This window comes from Somniosus microcephalus, chromosome 28 (assembly GCF_052327205.1).
Source record: "Somniosus microcephalus isolate GS21.2 chromosome 28, FLI_Smic_1.0, whole genome shotgun sequence".
Taxonomy (NCBI): domain Eukaryota; kingdom Metazoa; phylum Chordata; class Chondrichthyes; order Squaliformes; family Somniosidae; genus Somniosus; species Somniosus microcephalus.
Window position 1 is genome coordinate 41998129 of NC_141014.1, and position 17685 is coordinate 42015813.

Consider the following 17685-nt stretch of genomic DNA (forward strand, 5'->3'; position numbering starts at 1 on the left):
ACTCCCTCCAAGGCCAATATATCCTTCCTAAGGTGTGGTGCCCAGAACTGCTCAGTGCTCCAGGTGCGGTCTAACCAAGGTTTTGTACAGCTGCAGCATAACTTCTACCCCCTTGTATTCTAGTCCTCTGGATATAAAGGCCAGCATTCCATTAGCCTTTTTGATTATTTTCTGTACCTGTTTATGACATTTTAATGATCTGTGTATCTGGAGCCCGAGTCTCTTTGGACATCCACTGTTTTCAGCTTTTCACCATTTAGAAAGTACCCTGTTCTATCTTTTTTAGGTCCAAAGTGGATGACCTCACATTTGCCTACATCGAAATCCATTTGCCCATTCACTTAATCTATCAATATCCTTCTGTAATTTTACACATTCATCTACACTGCCTACAATGCCGCCTATATTTGTTTCATCGGCAAATTTTAATACATGACTTTCTATGCCATCATCTAAGTCGTTAATAAATACTGTGAATAATTGAGGCCCCAACACAGATCCCTGCGGGACATCACTAGTCACCTCCTGCCAATTTGAGTACCTACCCATTATCCCTACTCTCTGTCTCCTGCCGCTCAGCCAATTTCCTAACCAGGTCAATAATTTGCCCTCAATTGCATGGGCTTCTACCTTAGTTAACAGTCTCTTATGGGGGACTTTATCAAATGCCTTCTGGAAGTCCATATAAATAACATCCATAGACATTCCTCTGTCCACTGCTTTAGTCACCTCCTCAAAAAATTCAATCAGGTTTGTCAGGCATGACCTTTCACAAATCCATCCTGGTTCATAGAGTCATACAGCACGGATAGAGGCCCTTCGGCCCATCGTGTCCGCACCGGCTATCAAGCCCGGTCTAATCTAATCCCATATTCCAGCATTTGGTCCGTAGCCTTGTATGCTATGGCATATCAAGTGCTCATCCAAATGCTTCTTAAATGTTTTGAGGGTTCCTGCCTCCACAACCCTTTCAGGCAGTGAGTTCCAGACTCCAACCACCATCTGGGTGAAAAAGTTCTTTCTCAAATCCCCTCTAAACCTCCCGCCCTTTACCTTGAATCTATGCCCCCCTAGTTATTGACCCTTCTACCAAGGGAAAAAGCTCCTTAGTATCCATCCTATCTATGCCCCTCATAATTTTGTACACCTCAATCATGTCCCCCCTCAGCTCCAAGGAAAACAAACCCAATCTGCCCAGTCTCTCTTCATAGCTGAAGCGCTCCAGCCCTGGTAACATCCTGGTGAATCTCCTCTGCACCCTCTCCAAAGCGATCACATCCTTCCTGTAGTGTGGCGACCAGAACTGCACACAGTATTCCAGCTGTGGCCTAACCAGTGTTTTATACAGCTCCATCATAACCTCCTTGCTCTTATATTCTATGCCTCGGCTAATGAAGGCAAGTATCCCATATGCCTTTTTTACCACCTTATCCACCTGTTCCGCCGCCTTCAGGGATCTGTGTACTTGCACACCCAGATCCCTCTGACCCTCCGTCTTGCCTACGGTCTTACCATTCATGTATTCCCTTGCCTTGTTAGTCCCCCCCAAAGTGCATCACCTCGCACTTTCCCAGGTTAAATTCCATTTGCCACTGTTCCGCCCATCTGACCAACCCATCTATATCGTCCTGCAGACTGAGACTACCCTCCTCGCTATTTACCACCCTACCAATTTTTGTATCATCCGCGAACTTACTGATCATACCTTTTACATTCATATCCAAGTCATTAATGTAGACCACAAACAGCAAGGGACCCAGCACCGATCCCTGTGGTACCCCACTGGCCACAGGCTTCCAGTCACAAAAACAACCTTCGACCATCACCCTCTGCCTTCTGCCACTAAGCCAGTTTTGTATCCAACGTGCCAAGGCACCCTGGATTCCATGGGCTCTTCCCTTCTTGACCAGTCTCCTGTGCGGGACTTTATCGAAGGCCTTACTGAAATCCATGTATACCACATCCACTGCGTTACCCTCATCCACACACCTAGTCACCCCCTCAAAAAATTCAATCAAATTAGTCAGACATGATCTTCCCTTGACAAAGCCATGTTGACTATCCCTGATTAATCCTTGCCTCTCCAAGTGGAGACTAATTTTGTCCCTCAGAATTTTTTCCAATAATTTTCCTACCACTGATGTTAGGCTCACTGGCCTGTAGTTCCCCGGTTTTTCCCTACTCCCCTTCTTGAATAATGGTACTACATTAGCGGTTCTCCAGTCCTCTGGCACATCCCCTGTGGCCAGAGAGGTTCTGAATATATGTGTTAGAGCCCCCGCAATCTCTTCCTTTGCCACACACAGCAGCCTGGGATACATTTCGTCCGGGCCTGGGGATTTATCCATTTTTAGGCCTGCTAAAACCGCCAATACCTCCTCCCTCTCGATGTTAATATGTTCGAGCATATCACAGTCCCCCCGCCCTATTTCTGTGTCTACATCGTCCTTCTCCATAGTGAAAACAGATGCAAAAAATTCATTTAGAACCCCTCCTACATCTTCTGGCTCCACACACAGATTGCCACTTTTGTCCCTAATGGGCCCTATTTTTTCCCTAGTTATCCTCTTACCCTTAATATACTTATAAAACATCTTAGGGTTTTCCTTTATTTTGCTCGCCAGTGTTATTTCATGGCCCATCCTTGATCTCCTAATTTCTTTTTTAAGTATCCCCCTGCACTTTTTGTACTCCTCTAGGGCTTCCTCCGTCTTTAGCCTTTTGTATCTGCCAAAAGCCCTCCTTTTTTTCCTAATCCATTCTCGTATATCCCCCGACATCCAATGTTCCCTGTGGTTTTTGGAACCACCCTTGACCTTTACGGGAACATGTTGCCATTGTATGATCTCAATCTCCCTTCTGAAAGCCTCCCATTGCTCCGATGCGGATTTTCCTACAAGTAGCTGATCCCAGTCCATTATGGCCAGATCCTGCCTTATCCTATTAAAATTGGCCTTCCCCCAATTTAGAACCTTTATTTCCGGCCCATCCCTGTCCTTTTCCATGACCACCTTAAATCTCACCATATTATGGTCACTGTCACCAAAGTGCTCACCTACTAGCACTTCTTCCACTTGGCCGGCCACATTCCCTAGAATTAGGTCCAGTACCGCCCCCTCTCGTGTAGGACTTTCTACATGCTGGCTTAAAAAGCTCTCCTGGATGCACTTTAAGAATCCTACACCCTCTGAGCCTTTCACACTCTGACTATCCCAGTTAATATTGGGGAAGTTGAAATCCCCCATTATTATTACCCTATTATTTGCACATTTCTCTGAGATTTGCCTACATATCTGTTCCTCTATCTCCCCCTGACTGTTTGGGGGCCTATAGTACACTCCCAGCAAAGTGCTTGCCCCCTTTTTGTTTTTAAGCTCCACCCATATGGCCTCATTAGAGGAACCTGCTAATATATCATCCCTCCTTATGGCAGTAATTGATTCCTTAATTAATATTGTGACACCCCCTCCTCTTATCCCTCCCCCTCTGTCTCGCCTGAAGATTCTGTACCCCGGAATATTGAGCTGCCAGTCTTGCTCCTCCCTCAACCATGTCTCCGTGATAGCAACAATATCGTACTCCCATGTGTTTATCAACACCTTCAGCTCATCCACCTTATTTGCAAGACTCCTTGCATTAAAATAGATGCCATCCAGCCTTGCCCTTATATATTTGCCCTGTCTACCAAGCTGACTTGTTTTTTTCTCTATAATTGGCAGCACATCACCCCCTATTTCAGCTCCCCTCTGTATCCCATCCCCCTGCCAAGTTAGTTTAAACCCCCCCCAACAGTGCTAGCAAACCTCCCCGCAAGGATATTTGTCCCGCTCTGGTTCAGGTGCAACCCGTCCGACTTGTACAAGTCCCACCTTTCCCAGAAGCAGGCCCAGTGATCCAGGAAACTAAAACCCTCCCTCCTGCACCAACTCTTTAGCCACGTATTCATCTGTTCTATCCTCCTATTCCTATACTCACTAGCACGTGGCACTGGGAGTAATCCAGAGATTACAACCTTTGAGGTCCTGCTCTTGAATCTGCTACCTAGCTCCCTAAATTCTTGATGCAGGACCTCATCCCCCTTCCTACCTATGTCATTGGTCCCAATGTGGACCACGACCTCTGCCTGCTCACCCTCCCCCTTAAGGATGCCCTGTAGCCGCTCAGTGACATCCATGACCCTGGCCCCAGGGAGGCAACAAACCATCCTGGAGTTACGTTTGCGGCCACAGAAACGCCTATCTGTTCCCCTTACGATAGAATCCCCTACCACTATTGCTCTCCCACTCCTTTTCCTCCCTTTCTGAGCAGCAGAAGCGTCCCTGGTGCCAGGAAGTTGGCTGCTGCTGCTTTCCCCTGGTGAGTCATCCCCCTCAACAGTATTCAACTTGGTATACCTGTTTGAAAGGGGGATGACCGCAGGGGTCCCCTGCACTTCCTGCCTGCCTCCGTTGCTCCGCCTGATGGTCACCCAGTTTCTTTCTGCCTGTGCAGCCCTACCCCACTCTGATCAACTGAAAATTTGGGTGTTCAGTCACCTTATCCTTAATTATAGACTCCAGCAATTTCCCGACCACAGATGTTAGGCTAACTGGTCTATAATTCCCTGGTTTCCCCCTCTCACCATTCTTAAATAGCGGAGTGACGTGCGCAATTTTCCAATCTAAAGTAACGGTTCCTGAATCGAGAGAACTTTGGAAGATTATAGTTCGGGCATCTGCAATGTGCTCACCGACTTCCTTTAAAACCCTGGGATGGAAACCATCTGGCCCTGGGGATTTGTCACTCTTTAGTGCCATTATTTTACTTACGTTAATTTTATGGATTCCCTGTCCCCAATTCAATATTAGTTTCCTTGGGATTTCTGGCATGCTATCCTCTTCCTCTACTGTATATACTGACAAAGTAATTATTCAACATGTCCACCATTTCCTCATCATTGACAATATCACCACTTTCAGTTTTTAAGGGGCCAACATTGCTCCTGACTACCCTCTTTTTCTTAATATAACTGTAAAAATTCTTCGTATTGATTTTGATAACCCTAGCAAGTTTCTTTTCATACTCCCTTTTGTAGCCCTTACTGCTTGTTTTGTGACCCTTTGCTGTTCTTTGTATCTTTCCCATTCACCAGGATGTGCCATTTTTTACATTTTTGCCTGGGAATTAAACATACCAGGTTATTTAACAATCAGGAAGGACAGGCAGGAAGGAAGGGGAGGTGGGGTGGCTATGTTAATAAAGGAAGGAATCACTAATACAGAGAAATGATATTGGGTCAAAAGATCAGGATAATGAAACAGTTTGGGTGGAGATAAGGAATAATAAGGGGAAAAAAACACTAGTGGGCGTAGTCTATAGGCCTCCGAACAGTCGCAACTCGGTTGGACGGAGTATCAATCAGGAAATAGTTGAGGCTTGTAATAAGGGAACATCTATCATTATGGGGGATTTTAACTATCATATTAATTGGACAAATCAAATTGGGCAGGGCTGCCTTGAGGATGAGTTCATTGAGTGTATTAGGGATGGGTTTCTTGAGCAGTATGTAACTGAACCGACCAGAGGGCAAGCAACCTTAGATCTGGTCCTGTGTAACGAGACAGGATTAATTAAAAATGTCCTAGTAAAGGATCCCCTTGGAATGAGTGACCATAACATGGTTGAATTCCATATTCAATTAGAGGGTGAAGAGGTTGTATCTCAAACAAGTGTGCTGAGCTTGAATAAAGGAGACTATGAAGGTATGAGAGCGGAATTGAGTAAAGTGGATTGGGAAAATAGATTAAAGGGTAAGACGATACATGATCAGTGGTGTACATTTAAGGAGTTATTTTACAACTTCCAAAAAAAGTATATTCCACTGAGAAGAAAAGGGTGTAAAAGAAAAGACAGCCATCCGTGGCTAAGTAAAGAAATTAAGGATAGTATTCGACTAAAAACAAGGGCATATAAGGTAGCCAAATCTAGTGGGAGGATAGAGGATTGGGAAAACTTTAAAAGACAGCAAAAAATAACAAAAAGATTGATTAAGAAAGGGAAGATAGATTATGAAAGTAAATTAGCAAAAAATATAAAAACAGATAGTAAGAGTTTTTATAGTTATATAAAAAGAAAAAGGGTGGCTAAAGTAAATGTTGGTCCCTTAGAGGATGAGACCGGGAAATTAATGGTGGGAAATATGGAGATGGCAAAAACACTGAATGAATATTTTGTATCAGTCTTTACAGTAGAGGACACCAAGAATATCCCAACACTGGACAAGCAGGGGGCTATGGGGGGGGGGGGGAGAGAGGAGATAAACACGATCAAAATCACTAAGGAAGTGGTACTCGGTAAAATAATGGGACTCAAGGCGGATAAATCGCCTGGACCTGATGGCTTACATCCTAGGGTCTTGAGGGAAGTGGCGGTAGGGATTGTGGATGCATTGGTAATAATCTTCCAAAACTCCCTGGACTCAGCAAAGGTCCCGGCAGACTGGAAAACTGCTAATGTAACACCCTTATTTAGAAAGGGCAGTAGACAGAAGGCTGGAAACTATAGACCGGTTAGCCTAACATCTGTGGTAGGTAAAATTTTGGAGTCCATTATTAAGGAGACAGTAACAGGACATTTGGATAATCATAATTTAATAGGACAAAGTCAGCATGGTTTTATGAAGGGGAAGTCATGTTTGACAAATTTGCTGGAGTTCTTTGAGGAAGTAACGTATAGGGTGGATAAAGGTGAACCAGTGGACGTAGTGTATTTAGACTTCCAAAAGGCATTTGACAAGGTGCCACACAAAAGATTATTGCGTAAGGTAAAAAATCACGGGATTGGGGGTAATATTCTGGCATGGATAGAGGATTGGCTATCTAACAGAAGGCAGAGAGTTGGGATAAATGGTTCATTCTCAGGCTGGCAATCAGTAACCAGTGGTGTTCCGCAGGGGTCAGTGCTGGGTCCCCAACTCTTTACAATCTATATTAACGATTTGGAGGAGGGGACCGAGTGTAACATATCAAAGTTTGCAGATGATACTAAGATGGGAGGGAAAGTAGCGAGGAGGACATAAAAAAACCTGCAAGGGGACATAGACAGGCTAAGCAAGTGGGCAGAGATTTGGCAGATGGAATACAATACTGGAAAGTGTGAGTTTATGCACTTTGGCAGGAAAAATCGTAGAGCAAGTTATTATCTTAAATGGCAAGAAACTGGAAAGTACTGAAGTACAAAGGGATCTGGGGGTCCTGGTGGACGAAACTCAGAAGGTTAGTATGCAGGTGCAGCAATTGATTAAGAAGGCCAATGGAATGTTGGCTTTCATTGCTAGGGGGATAGAATATAAAAATAGGGAGGTATTGCTTCAATTGTACAAGGTATTGGTGAGACCGCACCTGGAATACTGCATACAGTTTTGGTGTCCATACTTAAGAAAAGACATACTTGCTCTCGAGTCAGTACAAAGAAGGTTCACTCGGTTAATCCCGGGGATGAGGGGATGGACATATGAGGAGAGGTTGAGTAGATTGGGACTCTACTCATTGGAGTTCAGAAGAATGAGAGGCGATCTTATTGAAACATATAAGATTGTGAAGGGGTTGGATCGGGTGGATGCAGGGAGGATGTTCCAGATGATGGGTGAAACTAGAACTAGGGGGCATAGTCTTAGAATAAGGGGCTGCTCTTTCAAAACTGAGACGAGGAGGAACTACTTCACTCAGAGGGTGGTAGGTCCATGGAATATGCTGCCCCAAAAAGCTGTCGAAGCTACATCATTACATAAATTCAAAACAGAAATAGACAGTTTCCTAGAAGAAAAGGGAATTAAGGGTTACGGGGAGCGGGCAGGAATTTGGACACGTGTCTAGGTTCGGATCGGTCATGGCCCTGTGGGTAGCGGAGCGGGCCCAGGGGCCGTGTAGCCTGATCCTGCTCCTGTTTCGTGTGTCTAATTCTGTTGGATTCAGGAGATAGTCCTGTCATAGTGGATTGGCGGTTAGGATCAGATCAGCCATGATCTTATTGAATGGCGGAGCAGGCTCGAGGGGCCAATTGGCCTACTCCTGCTCCTATTTCTTATGTATGCCCTTTCCTTTAGTTTTATGCTGTCCCTCACCTCTTTAGTTGTCCATGGCTGTTTTTTTTGCCAAGTAGAGCTCTTGCCCCTCAGGGGTATAAACTGGTTCTGTATCACATTAAATTCTTTTTTAATCTTCCACTGATCATCTGTCATTTTACCCACCAACAGATTTGCCCAGTTTACTATGGACAGTCTCTGCCTCATCCTGTTGAAGTCGTCCTTACCTAAATCTAGAACCTTAGTAGCTGTTTCACATTTCTCCCCTTCAAACGCTACTTTGAACTTGATGTTAAGATCACTATTGGTTAAACGTTCACGCAGTTAGGCTGTTAACTAAATCCAGCTCATTATTCATTACTAAATCTAATATGGCTTGTCCCCTTGTTGGTCTCTAGGACATATTGTTGTAGAAAACGATGCCAGACACACAAGAAATTGACTACCTTTCTGACAGGTGCTAGTCTGCTTTTCCCAATCTATATGAAAGTTAAAATCCCCCATTAAAACCACTCTGCCTTTGCTGCACGTTTGTCTAATCTCTGCATTTATACAATCTAGCACTTCACAGCTGTTACCAGGGGGCCTATACACAACTCCCACTACAGTCTGAAATCCTTTCCTATTTCATGCTTCAACCCATAAGGTCCCCACTGGCTGCTTACCTCTCTTTAAATCTTTAAATCCTCTCTTATCATTGAAGTGATTTCATCCTTAATCACTTAGGCTACTCCTCCCCCTCTGCCATTTTCCCCATCTTTCCTGTAAACCTTATAACCTGGTATATTTAGTTCCCAGTTCTGACTGTCTTGCAGCCATGTCTCAGTAATGGCTACCACGTCATACCCTCCAATTTGAATTCGTGCCTGCAGTTCACTCAATTTATTTCTTATACTCGGTGCGTTTGTATAAAGAATGCTTATTCGGGCCACACCCCCTAGCCTGTCCTTCAGCTCTCAGGTTTTACTCTCATGTTTCTTATTTCTCTCTCCTGGTTTAATGGCTTTACATGTTTTAGTTTTCCTTTTACCTGTAGTACCTAAAGCACAATTTCTGACTGCAATGAAGAGTCAGTTCGGTTTCCAATTGGCCACGAGAAGGTGGGGCACCGCGAGGATGGATGTGTCGGGTGTCCCATGGCGGGAGCGTGGGGGCGTGGCGTGGCGTTAGAGGCGGAGGTCATGTGATGAAAGCTCCAGGAATACATCCAATCTGAGTTGGCAACCCTAATAACCGATATGAAGCCAGGAGCTGTTTGCCACGGGGAGTAGAGCAGGTGCTGCCAGGGCGAGGGCATGGCTAGCCACGGTTCGGTTGTTTTGGAAACACATTGTTATTTCCCTCGGCAGTTCCTTCACTATCAACAGGTGCTGGTTTAGTCACAATAGTGGGAGCAGTTGCCTCCCCTGGCAGAGTTTAATAATATCTCTCACTGCACTTTGAACAGGTACACAACATCGCAGCAATCACTTGGAAAATGCAGCCAACCCTTTGTTGAGAGGGAAGCAGTATCTCCATTCTCCTCAAATTAGTCAACCAGGGTGTAACAGACAGACAGTCAGACACAGAGCCGGTTAGCGTTACCTTCTCGAGTCTAATCACATTTAAAAAGTACTTGGATATGCACTGGAAGTGCCGGAACCTACAGGGCTATGGGCCAACAGCTGGAAAGTGGGATTAGGCTGGATAGCTCTTTTTCGGCCCGTACAAACACAATGGGCCGAATGGCCCCCTTCGTGCCGTAAATTTCTATGACTCTATGAGTCACATTCATACTGATCTCAGCTAACGTGTAACCGTGCCCCTGATCTTTGCACTACCAGAGAAAGATGAGATCAGCCATAATCTAATGGCGGAGCTGGTTCGAGCAGCTGATTGGCTTCCTCCCATCTCCTGTTCCTCTGTTGCTCACAAGTGCTAGTGTCTGGCTTTGCACACCTGCATTTCTCAGATTTACACACGCATATCTCATGTACAAGTGTGCACAATACTGGCCACTTACACTGGGCACTCAGCACCCTCACTGAACCTTTGTTTGTTGTGTAATAGGTGCAAGTTAGGAGACACCAGAGACACGCGGACAAGGGACGAGTGCAATGAACGTGACCCTGGACCAACTGACTCCCAAATCCATGCCCATCTTTCCCGAAACACCATGTTTCAGTCTCCAATCAGGGTTCCGCCCTGCCACAGCATTGAAACGGCCCTCATCAAAGTCTCAAATGATATTTTATGTGACTGTGACGGTGGTAAACTATCCCTCCTCATCCTTCTCGACCTGTCTGCAGCCTTTGACACATTTGACCACTCCATCCTCCTCCAACTCAGCAGGGTAGGAGAGCCTTCACCTGGTTCCATTCCTATCTGTCCAGTCGTAGCCAGAGGATGTCCTGCAATGGCTTCTCTTCCCGCTCCCGCATCATTACCTCTGGAGCCCCCAAGGATCTATCCTTGGCCCCCTCCTATTTCTCATCTGCATGCTGCCCCGTAACATTGCACATGTCTGCCCCTGCCTCAGCCCATTGGCTGTTGAAACCCTCAGCCATGCCCCCGTCACCTCCAGACTCGACTATTCTAACACTCTCCTGGCCGACCTCCCACCCTCTGTAAACCTCAGCTCATCCACAGCTCTGCTGCCCGTGTCCTAAATCGCACCAAGTCCCGTTCACCCATCTCTCCCCTGTGCTCGCTGAGCTATATTGGCTCCCGGTCGAATTTAAAATTCTCATCATCTTGTTCAAATCCCTCCATGGCCTCGCCCCTCCCATCTCTGTAGCCTCCTCCAGCCCGACAACCCCCCCCCCCGCCAAGAGATCTCAGCATTCCTCCAACTCTGGCCTCTTCAAATGGTACTAAAAATCAGACGAGAGGTTAAAGGGGACGCCCCTTCCCGATCACCCATTTTACAAAGTCAAAATCTACCCCAGGGAGTGATCAATGAGTGTAATAAACACCCAGATAGAGCAGTGGAAACTAAAACACGGGAATCATTTAAGAAACAATCAGATGGCATAATTGGGTTGTTAGGATTTAAGATGGGCCGATGGCCTTCCTTACCTGTACTTATCCTCTGACCCTGGGCTGGGTGAAGTTCAGTTTCAACGCTGCTCTCCAGTGAATAGACAATTCCATCACTACTGTGAGGGCTGTGAGTGCCACCTACTGGAGCAGAGTGTCAGTTAGTTTGAACAAGCTCCATGCCAGTTACTGGCTACTCAGAGAATCACTTCGAATAGATGAAACTATCGCCTCGGTCTGGTGTTGGTGCGAATTATTGCCTATTTGGATATTTCTTCCCCCAATTTCTCTTCTTTGAGAGGCGTGACTAATGCCCTCCAATACCCCTGCCCACCCCATAGAAGGGTACATCTACCCCCTGCCCAACCCACAGAGGGGCAAATCTACCCCCGTGTATCTCAGAGAAAAAGAGATTTGCCTTTCACAACCTCAGGATGTCCCAAAGCGCTTTACAGCCAAAGAAATACTTTTGAAGTGCAGTCACTGTTGTAATGTAGACAACATTAGAGGGGTAAATCTGAAACCCTCCCTGTAACTCAAAGGGATAAATCAAATAATCTCATAAACAGAGTTGGTAAATGAATATCACTCCCAGGGGAGTTCTGCCACTGGCAGTCCCCAGGGTTTTCCAGACTAATTCCGGATCCTGACTCTACACAGTATCTAAAGCTTCTACAGCACTGAACCTGTACACAGGGTGCCTCTATTAGCTGAAAAACGGATGCATGGAAATCTAAAGCTAATGGCACTGGAAAATAGAACAGCTTTAATTGGTTTAAGGCCTCCCCTCCCCATGGAGGTGCTGGTTTGGCTCAGCAGCTTTCACCTCAGAAGGTCGTGGGTTCAAGTCCCACTCCAGAGATTTAGCACATAATCCAGGCCAACACTTCAGTGCAGTACTGACGGAGCGCCGCACCGGCGGGGGGGGCAGTACTGAGGGAGGGCCGCACCGTCGGAGGGGCAACACTGAGGGAGCGCCGCACCGGCGGAGGGGCAGCACTGAGGGAGGGGCAGTACTGAGGGAGCGCCGCACCGGCGGGGGGGCAGTACTGAGGGAGGGGCAGTACTGACGGAGCGCCGCACCGGCGGGGGGGCAGTACTGAGGGAGGGCCGCACCGTCGGAGGGGCAACACTGAGGGAGCGCCGCACCGGCGGAGGGGCAGCACTGAGGGAGGGGCAGTACTGAGGGAGCGCCGCACCGGCGGGGGGGCAGTACTGAGGGAGGGGCAGTACTGAGGGAGCGCCGCACCAGCGGGGGGGGGGGGGGGGGGGGGGGGGCAGTACTGAGGGAGCGCCGCACCGGCGGGGGGGCAGTACTGAGGGAGCGCCGCACCGGCGGGGGGGGCAGTACTGAGGGAGCGCCGCACCGGCGGGGGGGGGCCGCACCGTCGGAGGGGCAGCACTGAGGGAGCGCCGCACTGTCGGAGGGGCAGCACTGAGGGAGCGCCGCACTGTCGGAGGGGCAGCACTGAGGGAGCGCCGCACTGTCGAAGGGGCAGCACTGAGGGAGCGCCGCACCGTCGGAGGGGCAGCACTGAGGGAGCACCGCACCGTCGGAGGTACCACTGTTTGGGTCAGAGGTTAAACAGAGGCCCTGCTCACCTGTCCCGGTGGGAGTTAAAGCAATAATGGGAGCCGGTAGGATTGGCGCGCTGGAAGAAACATGGAAACATAGAAGATAGGAGCAGGAGTAGGCCATTCGGCCCCTCGAGCCTACTCTGCCATTCAATGAGATCATGGTTGATCATCCAAACTCAGTACCCTGTCCCTGCCTTCTCCCCATATCCCTTGATCCCTTTAGCCTTAAGAAATATATCTAACTCCTTCTTGAATATATTTAATGAATTGGCCTCAACTGCCTTCTGTGGTAGAGAATTCCACAGGTTCACCACTCTCTGGGTGAAGAAATTCCTCCTCATCTCTGTTCTAAATGGTTTACCCCTTATCCTTAGACTGTGACCCCTGGTTCTGGACTCCCCCGCCATCGGGAACAACCTTCCTGCATCTAGTCTGTCTAGTCCTGTTAGAATTTTACAAGTTTCAATGAGGTCCCCTCTCATTCTTCTAAACTCCAGTGAGTATAAGCCCAATCTCTCCTCATACGTCATTCCTGCCATCCCAGGTATCAGTCTGGTGAATCTTCGCTGCACTCCCTCCATGGCAAGAACATCCTTCCTCAGATAAGGCGACCAAAACTGCACACAATACTCAAGGTGTGGTCTCACCAAGGCCCTGTACAACTGCAGCAAGACATCCTTGTTCCTGTACTCAAATCCTCTCGCTACGAAGGCCAACATACCATTTGCCTTCTTAACCGCCTGCTGCACCTGCATGCTTACCTTCAGCGACTGGTGCACAAGGACACCCAGGTCTCATTGCACTTCCTCTTCTCCCAATCTAATGCCGTTCAGATTATAATCTGCCTTTCTGTTTTTGCCACCAAAGTGGATAACCTCACATTTATCCACATTATACTGCATCTGCCATGCTTCTGCCCAATCGCCCAACCTATCCAAATCATACTGGAGTTTCTTGGCATCCTCCTCACAGCACACACGTCCACCCAACTTTGTGTCGTCTATTACATCTAGTTCATTAATATATATTGTGAATAGCTGGGGTCCTAGCACCGATCCCTGCGGTACCCCATTAGTCACTGCCTGCCACTCGGAAAAAGACCCATTTATTCCAACTCTTTGCTTCTTGTCTGCCAACCAGTTCTCTATCCAAGTCAGTACCTTGCCCCCAATCCCTTGTGCTTTAACTTTACATGCTAATCTCTTATGCGGAACCTTATCGAAAGCCTTCTGAAAGTCCAAATACACCACATCCACTGGTTCTCCCTTATAGGAAGGATGAGGTTCAATGGGCTGAAGTACCTTCTTCACCCCATGGTTTCCTCATTGAGCTCTGGAAGTAGAACACCATCAGATGCGAGTCTGTGACTCTCCAGAGCACATATTGTCCTGGAAAACAGAGACTCCATATCCTGCCCGAGAGTGGTGCAACTTATGTTCAATCAGATGAGAGACCTGGGAGCAAACAATCTGTATTCAGTGGAGCTGGGAACTGGTGCCGAGCTGATCCTGTCTGCGCGCACACCGTGATCCTTATTTCATAGAGTCATAGTCATAGAGTCATAGAGTTTTACAGCACAGAAAGAGGCCCTTCGGCCCATCGTGTCTGCGCCGCCCATCCATCCCTGTCCAGTCTAATCCCATTTTCCAGCATTTGGTCCATAGCCTTGTATGCAATGGCATTTCAAGTGCTCATCCAAATGCTTCTTGAATGTTGTGAGGGTTCCTGCCTCTACCACCCTTTTAGGCATTGAGTTCCACATTCCAACCACCCTCTGGGTGAAAAAGTTCCTCCTCAAATCCCCTCTAAATCTCCTGCCCCTTACCCTGAATCTATGCCCCCTTGTTATTGACCCCCCTACTAAGGGGAAAAGTTCCTCTTTGTCTACCCTATCTATGCCCCTCATCATTTTGTACACCTCAATCAGGTCCCCCCTCAGCCTTCTTTGCTCCAAGGAAAACAACCCCAGCCTGTTTAGTCTTTCTTCATAGCGGAGGCGCTCTATCCCAGGTAACATCCTGGTGAATCTTCTCTGCACCCTCTCCAAAGCAATCACATCCTTCCTATAGTGAGGTGACCAGAACTGCACACAGTACTCCAGCTGTGGCCTCACCAGCGTTTTGTACAGCTCCATCATAACCTCCCTGCTCTTATATTCTATGCCTCGGCTAATGAAGGCAAGTATCCCATATGCCTTTTTAACCACCTTATCTACTTGTTCCGCTGCCTTCAGAGATCTATGTACATGTACACCGAGGTCCCTCTGACCCTCTGTACTTCCTAGGGTCCTACCACTCATTGTGTATTCCCTTGCCTTATTTGTCCGTCCAAAATGCATCACCTCGCACTTTTCAGGGTTAAATTCCATTTGCCACTTTTCCGCCCATCTGACCAACCCGTCTATATCGTCCTGTAGCCTGAGGCTTTCCCCCTTGCAATTTACCACCCCACCAATTTTCGTGTCATCTGCAAACTTACTGATCATCCCTTTTACATTCTCATCCAAATCATTTATGTAGATCACAAACAACAAGGGACCCAGCACCGATCCCTGAGGTACCCCACTGGACACAGGCTTCCAGTCACAAAAGCAACCTTCGACCATCACCCTCTGCCTCCTGCCACTCAGCCAGTTTAGGATCCAACGCGCCAAGGCACCCTGGATCCCATGGGCTCTTACCTTCTTGACCAGTCTCCTATGCGGGACTTTGTCAAAAGCTTTACTGAAGTCCATGTAAACCACATCCACAGCATTTCCCTAATCCACCTCCCTAGTCACCCCCTCGAAAAATTCAATCAGATTTGTCAGACATGATTTACCCTTGACAAAGCCATGCTGACTATCCCCGATTAATCCTTGCCTCTCCAAGTGGAGACTAATTTTGTCCCTCAGAATTTTTTCCAATAATTTCCCTACCACAGATGTTAGGCTCACTGGCCTGTAATTCCCTGGTTTATCCCTGCTACCCTTCTTGTATAATGGTACTACATTAGCTGTTCTCCAGTCCTCTGGTACATCCCCTGTGGCCAGAGAGGTTCTGAAAATTTGTGTCAGAGCCCCTGCAATCTCCTCCTTTGCCTCCCACAGCAACCTGGGATACATCTCGTCCGGGCCTGGGGATTTATCGACTTTTTGGCCTGCTAAAACCGCTAGCACCTCCTCCCTCTCGATGCTAATATGTTCAAGTATGTCACAATCCCCTTGCCCGATTTCTATGTCTGCATCGTCTTTCTCCATAGTGAACACAGATGCAAAAAATTCATTTAAAACCCCGCCTACATCATCTGGTTCTACACACAGATTGCCACTTTGGTCCCTAATGGGCCCTACCCTTTCCCTGGTTATCCTCTTGCCTATTTATGTCACAATGCCTTCAGCGGGACAAGCACAAGGATGTTTAGATTGGAGAAGCACAGAATCTCAGCAGAAATGGTCTCCGGCCCCATCACCTTGCATTTCTAGAGCGCCTTTCACCTCAGGGCGTCCCAAAGTGCTTTACGGCCAATTAATTACTTTTGAGTGTAATATTTACACTGTGGTAACATACGAAACGTGGCAGCCAAATTATGCACAGCAAGCTGCCACAAACAGCAATGAGATAATGACCAGACAACATATGTTTTTCATAAATTGTAAAAGAACAGTGTCTTACTGCACGAATCTATTGCGTCCTCAAATCACAATGACCAGATAATCTGTTTCAGTGGTTAAAGGATAAACATTGGTCCCAGGGCACCTGGGAGAACTCCCTGCTCTTCCAGTGCCAGGAACTTAAACAGCCACCCGAGAGGGCAGACAGGGCCTGGACTTAGCATCTCATCCGAAAGTCATCACCACCTGGGAGTGACGGCCTCGATATGCTTGAACCCACAACATTCTGGCTCCGAGGCGAGCGCTACCCACTGAGCCACGGCTGTCGAGGTCGGTCTATTTGCTTTCAAGGGTGCTGACAATTGCAAGAGAAATGTTCATTAACAAGCGATTCCACACAGCTGAAGTAAACTTACCTCACCACCAACTAGGGCTACAGACTGGATTGGGGACACTGGGTGTATGTTAATGTGTTTAAGCGACTGCTAAAGATCTGTAGTACCACTCTCTGAGCACCAGAGCACCCCAGCGAGCAATGCAAATACTACAAGACAGAACACGAGCTTTTTACAGCACGACCAGGGTCAGAGGCCGATTCCTGCAGGCCCCGTACATCAGACCTGTGGAATAATCTACCCAATTCCAATCGGCACCATTGCTTTCACACAGGAAAACTGTAAATTTAAATTGAGCTCAACACAAGTTTTTCATAAATTATAAAAGAGCGCATTACTGTACGAATCTATTGCAATCTTTGTCTTAAAATACTCCTGTGCAGCGCCTTGGGATGTTTTACTACGTTAAAGGCGCTATATAAATACAAGTTGTTGTTGTCCTCAATCACAATCCAATTTCTGTTATAAATATCAGGGTGAATTTCCATTTCATGCGTTTACAGATGGGAACCAGAGAGCTAAATTGTTTTCTCTTTTAAATGTAATACAACAGAGGCCTAAACAAACTTTGAGTGGACAGTTCCAGAGTTCTCCGGTTATTCTTCACATCTTCTACACTGGCTGAGCTCAGCTTCCACTAACTCCATTATTTGTCAGTTTCAGTGTGAGGCTCAAAATAATTCAACTTTTTTTTATGGCTCTTGCCATACTTGCAATAATGATCATCAAAGAGCTCCATTATACACATTGCCCTTCTTCCCTTGTACCCTTTTATATTCTTCCTTTTCAAATCCTTATCCAACTCCCTTTTAAATGATGTTACAATCTCTGCTCCTCCTGGTACTGCATTCCCCGCTCCAATAGCTGTGTGAAACATTTCTTCGACTCCCTCCTTGTGATAACTTCCGAGTTTATTCCCCTCTCTGTTGTCAACCTGTGGAAAGAATCTTTCATTGTTTAACCTCAAAACCTTTCAAAACTTTGATTAGATTACCCTCCCCCATAACCTTTTCTGCTCCAGTTAAACAACAGCCTTTTCC

General features: G+C 47.0%; 1 protein-coding gene across 2 annotated transcripts in view; it reads right to left on the minus strand.

Moving 5' to 3' along the window:
- LOC147099667 (parvalbumin beta-like) overlaps positions 1-17685 on the minus strand; it is a 114928-nt gene that overhangs the window by 96095 nt on the left and 1148 nt on the right. Inside the window, exon 2 of one of the 2 annotated variants that reach the window (XM_085969022.1) lies at positions 11120-11221. The gene's annotated coding sequence lies outside the window, so the exon portion shown is untranslated. Of the gene's footprint in view, positions 1-11119; positions 11225-17685 lie in introns of both variants that reach the window. The other variant, XM_085969021.1, reaches the window with a different exon arrangement.